The sequence below is a fragment of the Xiphophorus maculatus genome, chromosome 8 (assembly GCF_002775205.1).
Source record: "Xiphophorus maculatus strain JP 163 A chromosome 8, X_maculatus-5.0-male, whole genome shotgun sequence".
Lineage (NCBI taxonomy): Eukaryota > Metazoa > Chordata > Actinopteri > Cyprinodontiformes > Poeciliidae > Xiphophorus > Xiphophorus maculatus.
In genome coordinates, this window is record NC_036450.1 from 12746808 (window position 1) to 12766025 (window position 19218).

The window sequence follows — 19218 nt, forward strand, 5'->3', positions numbered from 1 at the left end:
TTTAATCTAAATTTTGCATGCGAAGACAGTCTTCCCAGAACTACCGAGAATAATCGCGATTTGTCACCAAACTGAGTAAAATATTATTCAGTCTTAGTTGGCACAATCTACAGATGCAGATATACATTTTTAAAAAGCATTTGCAAAAAGTATTTGTTTCTTGTTATTACTTAATACCGCAATGGAGAAGTATGTTAGGTTCTTAAGTACCGTTGCTGGATGGTATAAAAACCTATACAGCACAAAGTTTATATTGAACTGACATCAACATAATGTATTTGAAGAACATTTTGACAGATAACTGGTTTGCAATACGTAATACTTAAAATGGTAATCTGTTTTGGAGTTTGTCTGCTGCCGCATTGATTTTTATCTTGCCATGTTAGCTGGCATATGTCAAAACATATTTTATGGGGGGTGCTGTGGTGGCGCAGGGGGTTAGCACGCCCCACGTTTGGAGGCCTTAGTCCTCGTCGTGGGTTCCGGTCCCGGCGACCTTTGCTGCATGTCTTCCCCCTCTTTCCTGTCTGTCTACTGTCACAAAAAATACGAGCCACTAGTGCCGAAAAAAATTGAAAAGAAAAAACTTAAAGAAATGGAACATCAAGTCCTGTAACGTCTTAGTTGTTCAAATGTCATTTATGATACATTTCTGTTTTTGGCTAGTACATTTGCATTGAAATGAAAGGAATAAAATTATATGTTCCAGTGCTTAAAGTAAAAATTGTTTATGTCAGGATGTCAAATGATGAATTTTTTTAACTTTTCAGTTCTTTCTGATGATCTTGGGCTGAAAATATAACCCCTTATACACGATCCATATATGTGTAAAAGTCAGGTAATTATGAGCTAAATTATTCAGAACAGAGAATAAGTCAATCTGCCCACCCAGATAAACTAAGTGTTTGATATGTTGGTGTGAGGAATTATTCATCAGTACAGACAGAGTGTATGCATACTGTAACATAAAAATAAATCCTGTTATTTTAGTGTCATTGTTAAGCATTCCTGTACCACTTATATACATTTCGTGATAGAAGAGCCAGTATAAGATAATGTTTCTCTAAGATATGACCCTTCTCTCTCTGATTGTTTTTATTGTATTTTAAAGAGAAATACTTGACAGTTTGAGTTAATGAATATCAAATTATGCACCCAACAGTTTCCCAATGTGTTAACAAATTGATAAAACAGCCATCCTTTTTTTGCTCCCGTATGTCCTGCTAGCTGAAAAGAAAAGACAGTCATTGTGTAAGATGGTGCATGCCAGGAAGGAGACAGAGTGACGAGTGAGGAATGGACGACATCAAAACCAAATGGTTTTAGTGGCTGAGATTAGATTTTTTATTAATTAATTCAACTATCTAACCATGTAGGGGTATTTATAGAATGTGTACATAAACATTGAATATTCATGTTTAGTACTTGCTTAAAGGATGACAAAATGAACCTGTATAAAAACACCTAGTGTAAGTTATTAAATATGACTGTGTGTAAAAGACTTCCTAGATGTAACAGAATTTGATATGTCACAAAAACCCTTCATTCATCGAATCTCGGCAGCACAAGGACAATACATTTACAATACAATGCAAAATCACCTACTTTGTTCTTATTTATTTTTAGATTACATTTCTGATGTTATTGCACATCTGTTTTTCTGCACAGTTATACTTTCTTGTAAATAATCCATCTTCTTTAATGTTCAATACACATGCACATACATTTTGAAAACTGGGTTTTGACTCAGTTGCACATTCCTTGAATTGCAAGTCTGATTTTTTTTCTAATAACTGCACAGTATTTTCTGTTACAGTCTTGTACAGTATGTTGTTGTTGTTATTATTATCACTATTATGATTGTTATTTGAAACATTGTTTTTTTTATTTTGCTTTTAATACTAAGAACTTCATTTGAGTGTGAACCTTTACACAATACTGCTTTTACACCTGAATTTCCACTTTGATTCTATTTTTACACAAGTGGCAAAATGAAAAACTGTGAGAAAGCAGCTTTACAATACTCCCCACTGTGTGTGGAGTCATGAGAAATTTGCTCTTCATTCAGCCTTTTGTGTCACAGCTCGAGTAGTTTTAAAGTTGTTAATGATCGCTTTAACTGTAGATTGTTCAGAGTTTTTGTGAAAACAGAAAATATTTATTTCATCTTCACAGACAAAAGTCAACCATTCTAAATTTTGTGTGGAAAAAGCGAGAATGTGGAGTGGAGGTGCAGGTGTGTGTGAATGTTTTTCCCCATTTTAACCAACCAGTTTGCATTTCAGCAGGATTCAGATGAGGAGCAGAAGGAAAAATAATGGGCTCTGCTGCATCTGCCTGTCAACAACAACTGCTGTCTCATGTGATTGACCAGAATGTAATCACATCTCCCACTTATGAAACACTTAACCAGTATCCATTTACACTGATCGACCATAGCTCTTAGACAGGAAAAGTGACTAATTCTACTTTCCTTTTTTTTCTGCTGGAGGAACTTTCTGGCAGCTCCCACAAGTCCAAAGATTTTCCAACCAATCTCACACCCTGCATGACAATAGCACTAAATGGTCATTATTTTATGTCTGATGTTCTCTATATTACAAAAACCAAAGAGGGGGGAAAAAAATGCCTGTTCATCGCAGATAAGCAGACAGGATGTTAAAATAAGCAGCATGGAGGCTGGCACCTGTGTGGGGGACAAAAAGGACCACCATCATGTTCACTGTTCACATAAAAATTATACTCAAAGGCACGTGTGCGGAAATTTAATCTCTTCAGAACAGCTTGGTGATGAGGAAATGTGAGTCTTTGATAAAAGCAGAGAAGTGAGCCCCTAAGGGTTTTAGCCAGTTTGTCACCATCACTTATTGTTCCTGCTTAGTTGGCCTTGGAGTGTCAAAAACATAATAAATGATGGAAGAGACTGTTTCAGGTCTGTCGTATTGATAGATTTTGCCATTATTTAAAGGAGCATTCAAGCATGTCGAGTCCTTCTAGCAAATTAGGTATACAATATCCGCATACACAAGAAAAAGCTGACCTGCCTTATGATCAACAAAACTACTAAAAACAGGATCTTGAAATTCATGGGTACTTCATCTTATCTGGCACAACGATATCAGAAACCCCAGGAGTGAAACAGTAGCTAATCACCAGATCTGCTGTTTGTGAAAAGAGGAAACTGTGATAGAGTGAAACTGTAATCGAGCTTTTTGCCAGTATCATATTTTATATTTCTGGTTGTCATTTATAGTGTTGCATAAATAAATCTGAAAGTGTTTGGAAATCAGCACAAGAGAAGAAGACAGGCTTCTTATAAAAGCTACTATTTCAGAGCACTAACTTTGAAGAGTTTCAAAGACAATCCTAAGAAATGTTGACTGCTCAACTCACTGCTAAATTTACCAGTTTTACTTATATAATAATTGTATTGGTGGTCAGAATTACTGTAAATTACTTGCGTGTCAGATGAAAATAAAATAATTTTGGTGAACACATTTTCTAACTGTTTAAATGTATGTTAAATACCTAAAAAGAGGCTATATGTACACTACTCAAAGATATTAAAAAATTCTACATTTTTCTCATTTTATTTATTTTTTTTGCATGTTTTTGTTATAAAGGACATGCTTAAATTTATTGCTGAAGTAATTATCATTTTCATCTAAGCCAAGTCCAAGTAACCATAAATTGTGGAATTACTGTAGGCTACTGAAACTGACCTTATGAAATAAAAATTCTTTCTTTCAGGCAAAACCAGAAAAGAATTTGTTTGACGTGACTCAGGCAGTTATATAAACCTTAACTTTACTTTTTTGTTTGTTATTCAGTCAGTTTGTTTGCTGGCATTCATTCCAGCTGCATTCCACTAATGTCTAAAGCCCAAGAGCGATGCTGAAGGGAATTTTTAAATCCATTTTCTACCAGAGAGAGTAGTGGCGATTCAACTAGTTTTGTGTTTTAAGACCTTCTGTTAATCCTAATGGAATAATGTTGCCATTTGGCAACAAATCACTTGAAGCCCTTCCACACATACAGTACCTCCAATTTTACTATGTAGTGCATTGAAAGAGAAATGAGACCCTGAGAAAAGCAGTAGCAGTGTTTAAATTTGTCACATAATTTTCTGGAGGGAAGTTTGACAGCCTTTTCTACAGACCTCTTCACAGGGAGGGAGTTCACCATTTGACTCTTCAGAAATCATGAAAAAAAGTTTTTTTATGACAATTTTTGACCGGGAAAAAAAATACAATAAATAAATAAGGTAAGTTCACTATTCTGTCATTCATTGTGCTGTATTTGATAATTTAATAATGATAAACTGTTAAAATGTTGATGTTGCCATAAGGCAACACTGTACTGTTAAGGTTGCCATTGTATTGCTAGCCCGGCATATTGATCTTCTAGAGTCTGCTATAATTATGCATTTTGTGAGTCCTTTTCATATTGCATATGACTACATTTGATACTCCCTTCCATTTACATCATTAATGCAACAATGTTTTATAGTTTCTTAGGAAGAAAACCAAACTAGCAGTTCCTTTTTATGGTAATGAAGATGCATTAGGATTTAGTGTTGAAGAAAATGAGCAGCTTGCAACTTTGCAATGAGACACTTAGGATGATGAAGACTATGAGCCAACAATGAGGGTGAACGTGCAATTATTTATTGTGTGTTGTATTAAACTGGCATGTTCATAACGTACTAAGGATATTTATTTGTTTTCTAGGTCCACCTCTTCCACTGGAAGCTGAGAGGAAGTGCTTCATCAGCTTCCGCAGGCAGTAAGGCAAAGACGGCAGGATCAAGACACTCAAATCAAATCAAAACCATTATATCAATGAAATATGCCAATAAATTAAATTGTTTTTAGCTTTCAAATGAGTTTCATTGTTGACTATTATTGCTACTGGAGACTATTTAGATTTAAATGAAGGTTTTTACAATAATAAGCTAACCTCTCTTGTTTTCATTAATTTCCACTATGGTACAGTGTTGCCAAATGGCAAAGTCAACAAAAAATAAATGAAAAAATAATATTTTTTTAGAATTTGTCTTAATTATGTTTACTTGGTTTATTTTATGTAAAAAAACAAACAAACATCCCAAACATTTTTTTTCCATTACCCTTATGATTACCATAGAGGGTTGGAAATTCTTAGCAAACAAAATCTTGACATGTTACACACCTTTTGAAGGCATAAACAAGAGTATTTGCACCAAGCCTTATAATCTGCTTCATACTCTTCAATATTAGTTTGCCTCAAAAAGTCACAAGCAAACACAGAGAGTCTAGAATTGACAACTGACCCCTTCCTGTGATAAGCAGAGTCATGTGAATCAAAGTACACGCATGGTAGAAATGGACAAGATAACACAAATCATGAGCATGGATAGGTTCACTGAGTTTTGCAATGAAAGAGAAGGAAGTTGTAAATTATAAGGTAGGCAGTCAGCAGGGCGTGATGCAATTTGTAGACCAGATCTTCTAAAGCTGAAACGCTCTGGAATGTGAGACAAATTGCAGACTGTCAATTTCATGCTGTGAGCATCAGACCAATAGATCGATCTCACCTCAGCGCCAATTAACAGAGGTCTTACACACAGAGCTGCATCATGTGAAACTGCCTGTAAACTTAAACGGATCACATTGATGCTGAAAAATCCCCCTAACCAACCCACTGCTGTTCATATTTGAGTTTAGGAGAGCAAGCTGTCCAAGCCAGAAGGCCGGAGTCTGAGTGATGAGTCAGAGCTTTGTGTTCTCTCTACTTTACGTCACAATTTTATGAGATATAGGTCGCAGCAAGAGCGATATTCAGCTCCATTCAGCGGCTTATATTTGGCATTTGATCCAATGAAATATGACTCTGGACCTTCTCTGTTTGCAGTCAAAATAAGTATCAAGTCAGCCCAAATAAAGAATCAATGTAGCCATATGATAAAATCAAGATATCGGCCAGCATTATTACTTGTAAACTTCTAATGGAAATATATGAGGCAGTTTAATTCTAAAAAATAAATATTACAAATAAGTTAGATAAAACGAGATATTTAACTTTAACTGTCCACACCTCTGCAAGTCTTAAAGATCCACTGTGATGGTTTCAGTTAGGCTTTCCATTTTTATCCTGATATTTTAAGGACTGCTCATCCACATAGCCAAAACCACTAACTAAGATGATCAATGAAAAAGTCCCAACTTATCCAGTTATTTATACCAAGTAGGAAAAGTACGCTAAAACAGAGTAACAAGTCAGACACAAACATCTTGTAAGCGCTGTAAAAATACCTCTAGTAGCTAAATGTTAGTCTCCAATCAAACCTCAAATTGATAATTTTACACAGTGCAGCAATTTTTTAAAAACTGTTGGAGATTTAAGAAACTTTTCAAACCCAGTTTTTGACATTTCCGATGCAGAAATCTTTTCAGGAAGTTTTTATTGTCTTCCTTGTATTTTCACAACAGGAACCATTCTTCCCCAAATTTGAACCATTCTCCCACAAATTGGCCCCAGGAGGAAGGGAGGTCTTATTGGATGAATAAGACCAATATTCCTATTGTGGGAGGATGTTAAAAAATGTTTTACTATTTTATTATTTGAAGCACTTTAATTCAATCATTTTTCAGTTTGTACTCATATAAACTGTGAGATGACTCATATTTTCTGTTAACTCTAAGTCAAGAGAGGCAACAGTTCTGCATTTATGTTTGCAAACACAACATGTAAACTCAGCCACCCATGGCAATTGTCACAATGTTTTATTATCACATTGATTAAATCTGCCAACCTTAGTGGAAATCTTTAAGTAAAGAAAGTGCAGACATTCTTCCAGGACATCCATGGAGAAGAAAGAAGATAGTAACAGTCTCATCAATACCTTTTTAAGATATTTTAATTGGGAAAATTGAAATATTTTACAGTATTTTTGCTCTGAGACATATTTTATTGGACACATAAAATGCTGATCATTCACAGATTTTGAGCTTGAATGGCACAGACATGCTGAAGTATGGTTACTGATCCTACAAGACATCACTTGCATGTTTTAATTTAAAAAAATCTGTGATTTATTACAAACGTATTCTGACCTAAAACTGGTCTAAAGTCAGTTTCAGAGCTTATCCATGATAAAACTGTCTTAAATTATCTATTTAGATAAATAATTATAATCTCAAATAGAACTCTTCTTTCCTTTCTGTCATAGTAGAGTCAGGATTGGTACGTATAATAATCATCAAACAGTCAAAGTTTGATCTGTGTTGAGCTGATTCATCTATTTTTTTAATGCTTTTGCTGTTGATCTGTGTTCCCAAATTGCAGTAACACTCCTTCAGGAGGAGAAGCTAAACAGAGACAGTGGATATAAACTCAGTATTTCATCATTTGCCATTTGTACATAAAACCTACAGTCCGGGCTCATTAGAATTGTTGTCCAGAGTATATAAATATCTAAAATATATAGAAGCTCTTGACAAGAGGAGGAATATGAACACAAATTTAAGAACAAATACTCAGCAACTGCAACAGGGTGGTTATATTGAAAATATTGCACAGTTAAGAGTATTGCACATTTCCTGAAAGGTGTATCCAGAAATAAAAGCGGCACAGGTAGGTAAAGCAACACTGAGAACTTAATTTCTAATATTCAGGAGTCCACAGTTTAAACACATTAGACGAGCATAAAAACTGTCACTGGCCACCTTTAAAGTACAAGTAACAGTTTTGGTGATGTGATGATGTGAGTGAGATTTTCTTGCCAAAATTGGGGCCCTTTAGAAACAATCAAGAGTCATTTAAACATCACTTTCTACCTGAGCTTTTTTGTTGATCCATCCCTTTACGACCACAGTGTCCCCATCTTCTAATGGCTACTTTCAGCACAATAATGCACCCTCTCACAAAGGTCAAATCCTTTCAAATTGGTTTCTTGTACTCCAGATGTTGCCAGATAGCAATCTAATAGAGAAAATTGGGATGTGGTGGGACAGATTATGGACATGAAATCGGAGCTATACTCCAATCAATTTATTTATCCCAACAATATTGCTAAAATGTTCTATCATCCCGTTCTTCTTAACCCAATATTATGTGTTGTGTTCTACTCATATTGTTGGACAGATAGTTTATTGAATATTTTCTGAGTGTTTTTCTTACATGGTGCCCTGTGTGGGGCCTTTAGAGCAAGATTGCCATATACTGTACACATGCAAGAACACCACTCGTTCCCTATATGCCAGACAATGACAGGCTGTGTTTTATTCCTTCTATTCCCCCCTAAAAACAGTGAGCTGTTTACAGGGTGGGGTCTGGTTGGGGGGTGGAGGGGTTCTCTGTATGCTAGATGCTTTTCATGATAATGCTCCATTTAACGCTCCTGATCTCAATGGCTGTGTACCCTTTTCTACAATCCAGTGGGTCACACTGAGTCACAAGGCTGACCAGTGATGACAATGGCATGCTTGTGTGCAGACTGAGCTACGGGCAGCCCGTCTAATGTGAAGACATGAGATTGTTCATGGTAGACAAGTGAACAAACGTATCTGTTTTCCCACTGCAAACTGCATCATGTAGAACAGAACAGCTCACATTACATGTACCTATTCTTTAGTCAAACTCTCTTCAGTGAGTTATTAATTTGTGTCTTGACAGATAAGATAAATGCTTCCTGCAGCAGAAAGAAACTGTGGTTCCCAGACACTTGCTGATTTCTCCGAACTACAAACTTAGATGTTTTCATGATTTTGATAAATAGAACAGAGAAAAGGACAAACTTCAAACGCCGAGACAGATCCAGTAATATAACTGTCATTAACCCATTCAGTGTAGTAGTCCGATATGTTGAGCTACCTTGAGAATATTTGGCTATCAGTTAAAGGCCTTAAGTTCAGCCATTCTTGGAAAATGCAACAATGCAATGATCCGAAGCACAGTTTGTCAAACTGAAATAGCTAGAAAAAATGACTGTAGAGTGGCCTACTTAAAGTTTAGGTTTCAATCTGATAAGATGTTGCAGCATGATCTGTAAAGAGGCCTTTCATACTCAAAATGTCTCCTTCTACAGCAAACACTTACTTCCATTAAGTACTTGTTTAAAATAGGGCCAAGTTCTTATTTTTTCATAAATGAAATCTTTTGTAAATATTTTTATTAGGTCTAGTTATCCTGATATTAAAATTAGTTTGAGGATTTGAAACATTTGATTGTGAGAGAAAAGTAAAAACTCTAGAATCTAGATTTTTCACAACGCTGAGCATACAGTATATCTCTGTGTTTGTGCAAAGACAGTTTAAGTTGTTAAACATCAAGCTTTTCGGGATTGATATTAACATGATAATGAAGAGAAATAAGAAAATGTTAAAGGGCAGTACTTAAAATTACCTTGTGGTAACAATGATAACGTTGCTAAAACGTACATGGTACAAGTAAATAATACCATATGTACATACCAACTGTAGCCCAACTGAGAGTGTATCTAAAAACACTTGATTCTAAACATTCATGCATGTATATGCATGTTGGTTGTGAGCGTGTTTGTCTATATTTGGTTTCTTTATAACAATGTTCAATACCAGGTGTGGGGAACCACAGACCTGCCCTCCAGGACCTGAAGCAGACATGAGAGAGACCAAAGCCACAGACATCCAGAGGGCCCCAGAGCATGAAGCCCTGGGAGCATCATCACAGAGATAACCGCATCCCACCTTCCAGAGCGGAGCAGAGGAGAGCCCTGGAGGAACCCCCCAGCAGCCAAAATGCAGATGCCTCAGGGGCCACAGTGACAAGCCCCCAGGTTCCACTGGCAACCAACTATGCTAGAGAAGATCCGTCCATGGGCACAGAGACCCACCACACCCCAGTAGACAGAGAACTCACATACCCAAGCACCAAACCTTGAACACTGAGACTCATGAACACAAGGAGAGGCAACAGCCCCTGCATGGGGGGCAGTGAACCCCATATGTAAAGGGGTGTTTAATATTTAAACACCCAAGATGATCCAGGAAAGGGGGCAGTGTAAGACCCAAACTAATAGATAAACAACCACACTCAAATACAACAACACATTCCCACCCTCATGTGTACACATTCCCACCCCACGCCCACTCACCCAAAGTAACCCCACACAAATGTGGACCACTTTGATTTTTGTTTAATACCAACCCTTGCCAGTGCACCCCCACAGCTCAGCCTCATCTTCCCCCTCCCTCTCTACCTCCTTGTTGTCATATGACCGCTGTTATGTGTGTGCAATGGAACACAAAGTTTCTCTGTTAGTCCCCTCTGCTCTGCCCTCTCATCACTCAGATTTGAGAGCTGGAAGTAAGGCCGTCTCGCTCCGCAGCTATGGGAAAACAGACAGGCCCCTGTGTGCAAGTACCAGCAATGATTAGAAAGGAGGGCAAAGAGACAGGGAGGGATGAATTGAGCCCATGTTGTTTTTATGTAACACCAAAAGATAACCTAATCCTTGTTTGTTCACACAGATCCCACCCACTGCCAGTCCTAAGATTTAGTTCAATTCAATAGGTGGCCATCCATGTGGATCTTTAGCTGTTGAACTGCCTTGTAAAAGTGTTTATGACTCTTGAACTTTTTAAGAGTTTGTCCAGCATGGGTTTCTATATTCTTAACCAATAAAAGTCTAAATTTTGCTCTCCATTTGTATTCCCTGAGTCAGTGCCTTGTAGAACCTTCTTCCAATGCAATTGCAGTCTTTTGGGGGATGTCTACTAACCTTCAACCTAGGAATATAAATGAAATGATCATACTTCATTGCAAAATAGCCCAAATAAGTCAGTTCAAAATCTCATTGGATAGAGCAGAGTTCTTCAAATCCAGTCCTCAGGGACCAATCCTGCAGGTTTTAGATTTGTCCCTTCTTCAACACACCTGAGTTAAGTAATTGGGTCATTATCACAACTTTGGAGAACTTGACTGCTTGCTAAGGATGTAGTTCAGCCATTTAATTCGGGAATGTTGGACCAGGGACACATCTAAAGGTTGAAGGCCTGGATTTGAGGACCACTGGCATAGAGACTTCATCTCTAGTATCAACATCAGTTCTCAAGCCAAAATTCTCAAAACAGGATTTTGGCCTAGACTTTGACTGGTTTATTCTAACACATCAATAAGCTTTAATCCAAACTGTTCCATTGTAGTTCTGAGAATATGTTTAGGGTTGTTGTTGTCATGCAGAAAGTTTAACATCTGGTTCAGACTGAAATCTTTTGCTGAGTCTATAACTGGTTTTCTTATTAGCTTTAACCAGCTTTTCTGTCCCTGCATAAGAATCCCATCACCAACTTGCTTTTGCCAATTCCTCATAAGGACGGTGCGTTCAGGATGGCTCTCAGTTTTCAACCAAACATTGCATTTTCCATATAAGTTCCACTTGACCTAAGATCCTTCTTCCACATGTTAGCCCAACATGTAATAGTTTTGTTAACAGATTATCCCACCAGAGCTGAGGATTTCTGGAGATCCTCCAGAGACCAAAGGGCCTCTTGGGTCCTTCTTTAACTAATTTTCTCCATGGCAGTTGAGGTGACCTGCCATGAACTGCCATGTTTTGGTAGATTTGCTTCTGTGAAAACTTCTTTCCATTTTCAGCTGATGAGTTGAATGGTTCAAATTAAAAATGTTTAAAGGTTGTGTTATTGTTTGTTTGTTTGTTTTATTACCTGACCCTGAATTAAGATGGTTAGCAAAACTATCACTTCTTCAACTAGTTGTTTTTTTTGCCGCTGTTCTTCAATAACCTGTCAACCTTCCCAGATTACACCCAGGTGGGCCCTATTTGATACTTAGATGACTTCTGAAGCTGATTGCTTGGATGCACTGGATCTCATTTGAGGTTGTCAGAGTTTTGTGCTGTTTTTTGCTGGTCTAACACACAAAATAACAGTGGAGTATATAAAAGTTTGTAACTTGATTTCATGTTGTTGTAACTTGATCAAATGTGTGATACTGCAAGGGCATGAATACCTTTGTAAGATAAATAAGGTTCAGGTAAGTAGTTTAAAGTCCTATCTCTGTGCTGATGTCCATCTAAAAGAAAAGGCTGCCAAAACAAGTCTTTATGGCGATGACACTTTGTCCCAATACCTGACTGGGATTGAAGACCCAAAACAAACAGAGATGCTGTGCCAGCTAAATCAGAGCAAGGGGCTGTCATTCCACTTTGAATAATAACAAGTTTCTCTGTGGTTTGACACATTTTATATGGTTATAAAAATAAACTTTAACATAGCTCTATTCCTCCAAAAATGTCAAAGATTTCTTAGATAATTCTGCTGTTCCCTCTTGAGGAAATGAATGACATCTCAGATTAATCATTTTATTAAGTAGGTAGCAGAGGGAACTAAGCCTGGGCCCCTTGGTACTTTACTGTAATAGAGCTAAGTTTAATTGTCCAAGCTACTGGTGTGCTCACCTACGAGGTGAAAAAAAACCGGCCTAAAGTGCACTGGTCTGTGACATTAAACTCCTCTGTGCAAGAATTGCTTCCTCAACAAGCCACTGCCTCTTTTAAAAACCCAAGTCTGTCTCTTGCTATTATGTCACACAGTTTAATGGAGGTTGCAAGTAACAAAAGAGGTGAAAGGAGGTCAAGTCAGCATATGGTTTGCCACACCAGAAACTCCTTAAATTGCAGCATGCAGTCTAGCACCAGTTCAGCAAAAAGAACAATAATTTGACTGATTTAGTTGGAGGAATGGTTCGTTTATGTGCTGTGCAGGGTTTTCTTGTCTTGGTGGTTAGGCCGGTTGAATCTATGTCAGAGTACTTCTGCTCGCAAAAGTTTTAGATAGAAGCTACCAGGGTGTGGTGACAGGTTTCATGACCCTTGAGAAGCGTAGGCTAGACATGTTGTTGAATGTTGTGATCACTTTAAATCTAGTGTTACTCGGGACTTCTGTGTTATTCTTATTAAAGCAAATAAGGTCATTCTTGTTTGATTGTTTTTTATCATTCCTTTGTTGCAACAATTCTTCTTCTTAGTAAATCATTTACTACTCTGGAGTCTGTTGATTTAGCTTTGAATGGTGCCATATTTTTTAACAAAAATGCAATCTAGTATGAGGACTGCACTAATGAAAAGCTTGCCAAACCCTCTATTTCAACGCCTTACTTTCTCTTGAAAGGTGTTGTTTTTTTTTTTTGTTGATAGATTATTCAAATTTGAAAAACAAGACAGGCTGACAATTACAAGCACAAGCCTTAGAAGCATTTGGAAGAACCACACGGGCCAGACACCTCCTCGTCATGCTGGTCACCAGCCAGGTCAAACATTGCTAAAGAGTGGCCTCCCATTTTTCAGCTAGTATTTGTCACAAATTAGGCAACCTGGTTGTGCTGGTCTTTTTAAAAACTGAAAGTTCACATCTTTTCACATGAGGCTCCTTGAAGTTGATATTGTTTATCGTTCACTGGCCTGTAGTAGAAAGATCTGATATGAGTGAGTTTGTAGAGGAGTCCAAGGCTGATGATCTTTTACAAAAGATAATTGTCATGTTTGTTGCTGGCGGGGGTTTTGTCCTTCAATGTGCACAAAATTGTGCTGCATTAGACTCTTGACAGCATCATGGGCCTGAATTTACAAATACTTATGAGGACTGTAAATGCACAAGAATGTGTCATATTTGATGCTGTTACACAAGTTACACTATAACATAATTCAGAAGGTTACTTCACTCTTAGTTAAGGAGTAATGGTTAGGTGGGGTAGAATATGGCAGGGTAGGGTTGGAAATGCCTTAAACTCAAGTGTGATGTAATTTCCAAATCCGATCTCAAACTTCTGTGACAAAGTAAATTCACCATTAAAGCAGACTGACAATTAATGCTGGTCTGTAGTAACACACATATTGTTCTATAAAAAAATAACACAAAGTTGAAGGAATATGCTAACAGTGGAAGGCTAACAACTGTGAGTTTATTTGACTACAAACTCACACAAATATGAAATGTTTATACAGGTAAGGAAACTGTCACTGATAATAAATTAACAGAGACTCACTTCAAATTATCTAAACTATCACTTTAAGATATGTTCTTTGTTCTTCCGTTGAATGTTTACCAACCTATCTCTGAAACAGCATTTGAGCTACATGGAAGCTGAAATACAAAGCAAGATCTTCACCAGATAAAAACACCAAGAACACAAAAGGTTGTTTGCATGTTAAACAGCTAATGTTGTGCTACCACTTTTTCTTCCAGCTGCTGCGTTTCAGCCCACAGATTTTGTATGTATTCCAGTAACTGATGTTGCCACAACATATTCACATGATGGCACTCGGAAGGATCTGCTAAATTAATTACACAAATACTTCCAAGAAAGTGCTAACATTATTGCAGTTCATCCCAGTTGTGTATTTTTTGGGGGGGAAATCAATTTATATAACTGTATCCAATATTATATAGTTAAGGAAAAAGCTCTCTTATTGTATTATCTCCTTGTAGCTTAAGCAAACAGAATTGGGCCTTGTCAGGGCACATTTCCTCTATAAAGAGGTAAAAGTAAACAGTTTCTAACAGGCATTAGCTGGTATAACATTCTCATGATATAATAACTTTGAGTAGAAGCACCATAGGTATCAATACCACAAAGGTTTCAGGCATAGTACAATGCATAGTGGTTCAGTTGTTTGCACTGTTGACTTGGAAGATGAAGGTCACGGGTTCAAATCGCGGTCAGGTCATTTCTGCATGTTCTGCATGCAAAGGTTCTTTATAGAAGTGTTTCCTAACACTGGTCCTCCAGGCACACTGCCCTGCATGTTTTAGGTGTTTGTCTGCCTAAGCACACCTTATTTCAATCTAGAGCTGATTAACAGGCTTTTATTGAACTACAATCATCTGAAACAAGTGTGCAAAAGCAAGGGAACATCTAAAACTTGCACAGCAGTGTGCATGGAGGTCAGAGCCGGGAATCACTGCTCAATAGGAACCTTAACTTCCCATAGTCCCAAATGTTTATGTTCAGTTACATGGTCTTTCTAAATTGCAAATAGGCGTGAGGGCGTGTGTGTGTGTGTGTGGTTGTTTGCCCTACATGCCTGTGTGTTGCCGTTTCATGGACCAACAAACTGTCCAAGGTGTACCTGCATCCTGTCCAATGACTGCAGGAGATCGGTGTCAACCCTTCCACAAATGGCCTGTACTTGCATAAGCCACTGCACTTCACACTACATTCAGTCATTCACCCATTCACATGCTAATAGTGGAAAGGTACTGGATAGTAGCCACAGTTGCCATGCTCCAGCACCACCAGGCTGTCGGAACACCACCAGCAGACAAGGTGGGTGGAGGACGCAACAACTGAGACATGCAGAGCGGGGACTCAAACTGGCAACCTATTGATTATGGATCGAACTCTTACCACCGCTGACAAAGAATAAGCATTTATGGACAATAAGTGGATAGTCACTCCAAGTGCTTTTATCAAACACAATAAAATCTGTGGGTTACCAAATGAAGTGTTACCTTGGTAAGAATGAAAGGCGTGGCTCTTTTAGTGCTCAATTCTTGATTATCAGTGTTTTAGTGGCTAGAAATATTTCAAAAAAATATTTTTTCTCTGTGAGTAGATAATACTATACTAGGGCCATATGCGATATCAGGAAAACATTTAATTAAGATACTGTTCCTGCATATTGTGACAACATAGATTATAATTAACCCACTTTTTTTAGAACTTTACTTCTCTTTTCCTTCATCATAAAGATATTCCTCAAGTGTTGGCATCAAGGGCAGTAAAACTACACCCAGCAGGCCCAAAACATTATTTACATGCAGAATGTAGTAGCATGGCATTTATAATATAATATCCTACCAGTTGTTGCATTCAAAAAGTCATTTTCAGTTGCAATATTGCACACAATGTTATGATGACTTTTGAAATTTGATATATTGTCCGACAGCAGTTAAGAGGCAGGCAGCACTACATTAAAAACTCTAGTCTCTTTGCCACTTTCGTTTGCATCTCATCAATAAAACTGCTGGAACACTGACAGATAATGTTTGCACTTGTGAAACCTTTCATTTATTGCACCTTGAAATACCTTGTCAGTGTCAGTAACTATCCAAGCCTAGTTTCTAATTAGAGCTACATTACAAATTTAGCCTAGAAGATTAATGTTCCTGTCAAGTCCCAATGTTCCCTAATCACCAATATCCCAGAGGTTCGGTAAAGGTATCCAGTATGTCAGATTTGATGGACTCATTGAAGGAGGTTGTGTTTTCCACTATCTTTGTCTTGATTCATCGATGTCTCAGGGTCTCGGTTGGATGGATCTCTTGCCAACTCATCTAGCGTTCTGTGTCACATGCTCAGCAACGCGCTGCCTTCACCAGCGTGAAAGTATCACCACCACCCTCTGCCCCCTCCACCTTTATCCCCCTCTCCACACCCTCCGACCCCGCCTGCTCATCCATCCAATCTGTAGCAAATCTTCCATTCCTTCTTTTCTCCCTCTTGCTCTCTGCTGCATCAACCTCCGCCCCTCTGCCCCATCTGCCTCCCTACTGTTAACCCCCCTCCCTCCAGCCCCTCAACCGCTCCCTTGCACAAGCTTTCTCTTTTTTTCACCCTCTCTCTCTTTCTCTTGAGTGTGTAAGGCAAACACACACACACACAGAGTGTACACAAACACACATGTTCTTCTGGTGCCACACAATAAATCCCAACACCCACTGAAAATAAAATACAGTAAAGCTCTTGTAAATAGGAAAGACTGTGGAGATACAAAATGTCACAACCGTCCTGCTTTTTCTCTCCCACTGGGGTAACGAACATGCGCCGCTCTTCCCTTCTGCCCCCTCCCGTCCTCTTCCCAACATCAAGATTTACAGTAGATCTATGAACAGCTGGACACAAGTAAACCAAATGGATTATGGTTCTAGAAGGAGATTGTTATTAATCGATGTAATTTGGCTCCCTGCAACGGAAAACGGGAAGCTTCACTCGCAAAATCTCACGGTGATTCCAGGGCCTCGATTTTGCTGTCTTATCCAAAACTCCTTGGGATCTGTGCACATTGGCTGTCTGGTAAAGCCCAGTTGTGCTCAGCACCTGATTGTGTGATGGCGGGTTTTTTGCTCCTGTTCCCCTCCCTGTTTGTACAGCTTATGGCCTGGACTGATCACATCCACACACGCGCACACACATGCACACATCTTTGCTGCATCCTCCACTTGTCCTACATACAATATTACATAAACTAAGCGCTGTATTCACATAAAAGCATTCTATAAGAATCAAAGATGCTCTAGGGAGATGATGAGTCAAATTGCAAATGTAAGATAGCAGCGTCCATTGGCACTGAGCTAAGAGGGTGGAGGAGGGGATTGGACAGCCTGACTGGCTGCCTTAGTGCCATCTCTGAACATCTCTTTCCCCATTTTATCACTCTGCTTCAACAGAATGGCCACCATTGTGCAGATAAGAGAAAAAAGGCACAGTAAGAGTGGCTTACCGTGATCTCAAGCCAGCATCCGTTTACAAAAGGATACTGCAGACAAGCCCTTGCAGGGAAAGAGAAGGCTCAGAGCAATCCACCTTCAGTGCCTCTGCTTCATCTTCATGCTGTCCCCATTTTCACTGCACACACAAAGTACGCCTCTCACTCTTTCTCTCTCTGTTTGTGTGTGTCTCTTTCAGCGGCCCTCTTCTTCTGTCTTCTAACCGTCTGTGTTCTGTATCCTCTCTTGCTTGCTCCAAGGCAGTTGAGACACTGCAGCGATGGGGGTGGAGGGTGTGTGTTTGAGTGTGTCGGAGACGGAGAGGCAGAGAGAGGGAGTGCAGGACAGAAACAGAGGGAGGAGTCAGTGGAGATAAAGAGAGAGAGAGAGAGAGGGAGGGAGAGAGAGAGAGAGAGGGAGAAGAGGTAAGGATTAAATCATGAGAGTGACAGAGAAAAGAGGGAAAACACACGTTGATGGTTTCAGCATCTTTGTTTCGATTCTGGCTGTGGGGGGAGGCTGCGCACCCTGACGGCTTTGTTGAAAGCAAATTATCATCTGTTCTTTGAGGGTGTAATATTCTTCATGACAGGGCCAGCAGTAGGTTTGGTTGTGATTTCATTGATGAGTGAAAAAACATGCAGGACAGGGAGAGGAGGGAGGAGGAGGGTACAGGGAGGGAGGACAAACATGACGACAAAGGAATGGGAGGGGGATTGGATGATGGTGTAATGTGCTGTTTCCGTGCCAACTGTTTCTGTGACAGTGAGACCACTTCCTTTATTGCTATTGGCTATACCCAGGAAATGATAGAGGCTCAGGCAAATAGGGCAGCATGCCACGGGGTGGTTCCCTGTTCAGTGTGCTTTACTGGTGTAGATCTTCTCAAATTAAATAAATCTACCTAAATGACGAAACTGCTGGAACATAGCAAGCAGTTCCTCTTTCCCTTTACATGTGTAAAGAGTCTCCTCCCTTATTTATTTTACACACATGCTCAAACAGACTGTCCAGCAGGAACAAATTCCCAGATTGCTCGGAGTGTGTGGTGTAATGCAATTGCCTGAACACCGACCCTGGTGTCATAAACTATGAGATAATTAATCGGCTAAAGGCCAGAGCAAGTACACATCTGGTGGGGGGTGAACAACTTGCCTCACACTGACCTTTCATCTGGGTCTCTTTTGGATATTTGGCAAGCAGGTGTTGAATTATTTGCTCACTGCTACATGGTTGCTTTGGGTCTTATTCCTTTTTGTTATTTTCAGTGGGTTAAAATCATCTCACTTCTGCTTTAATAACCATTTAGTACTGCAGAACAACATTTGGTTTCAATGTGAATGAAGCAGGAACATCTGAGAAGACAGTGAGTGACTGAAACTGCAGTGTTTCATGTAGCAAATACAAACCGAACACATCCTCAACTTTGAGTGTGAGAACAGTTACTTTAATTATGCTCAGTTCAAAGCGTCCATTCAAACATTATTTGAACATTATTTTATCCAAATAAGATAACATTTCAGTAGCCTTGACCCTGTAAAACTTAGTTTTGTCAACTTAGGGTCTTTAGTTGTTTATATCTCCTTTTGAAATGTCAAACTTTTGATAAGGTGCTTCAAAGACAGGGAAAGAAATCATTAAGTTGGAATTTGCATTTGGGTACAACATGTTGCCTTTCTGTACAATTTCTAACTTGTGACTATGGCATATGTAGTATAACACTGATATGTTTTGCTTTATGTCACTACAT

At 38.7% G+C, this 19218-nt stretch overlaps 1 protein-coding gene across 2 annotated transcripts in view; it reads right to left on the minus strand.

Annotated features, from left to right (window-relative positions):
• The window catches only part of gnaz (G protein subunit alpha z), a 43445-nt gene that overhangs the window by 22676 nt on the left and 1551 nt on the right, over positions 1 to 19218 (minus strand). Inside the window, exon 1 of one of the 2 annotated variants that reach the window (XM_005810023.2) lies at positions 17483 to 17786. The exons of the other annotated variant lie outside the window; for it this stretch is intronic. The gene's annotated coding sequence lies outside the window, so the exon portion shown is untranslated. Of the gene's footprint in view, positions 1 to 17482; positions 17787 to 19218 lie in introns of those variants that run through there. 2 annotated transcript variants of the gene reach the window in all.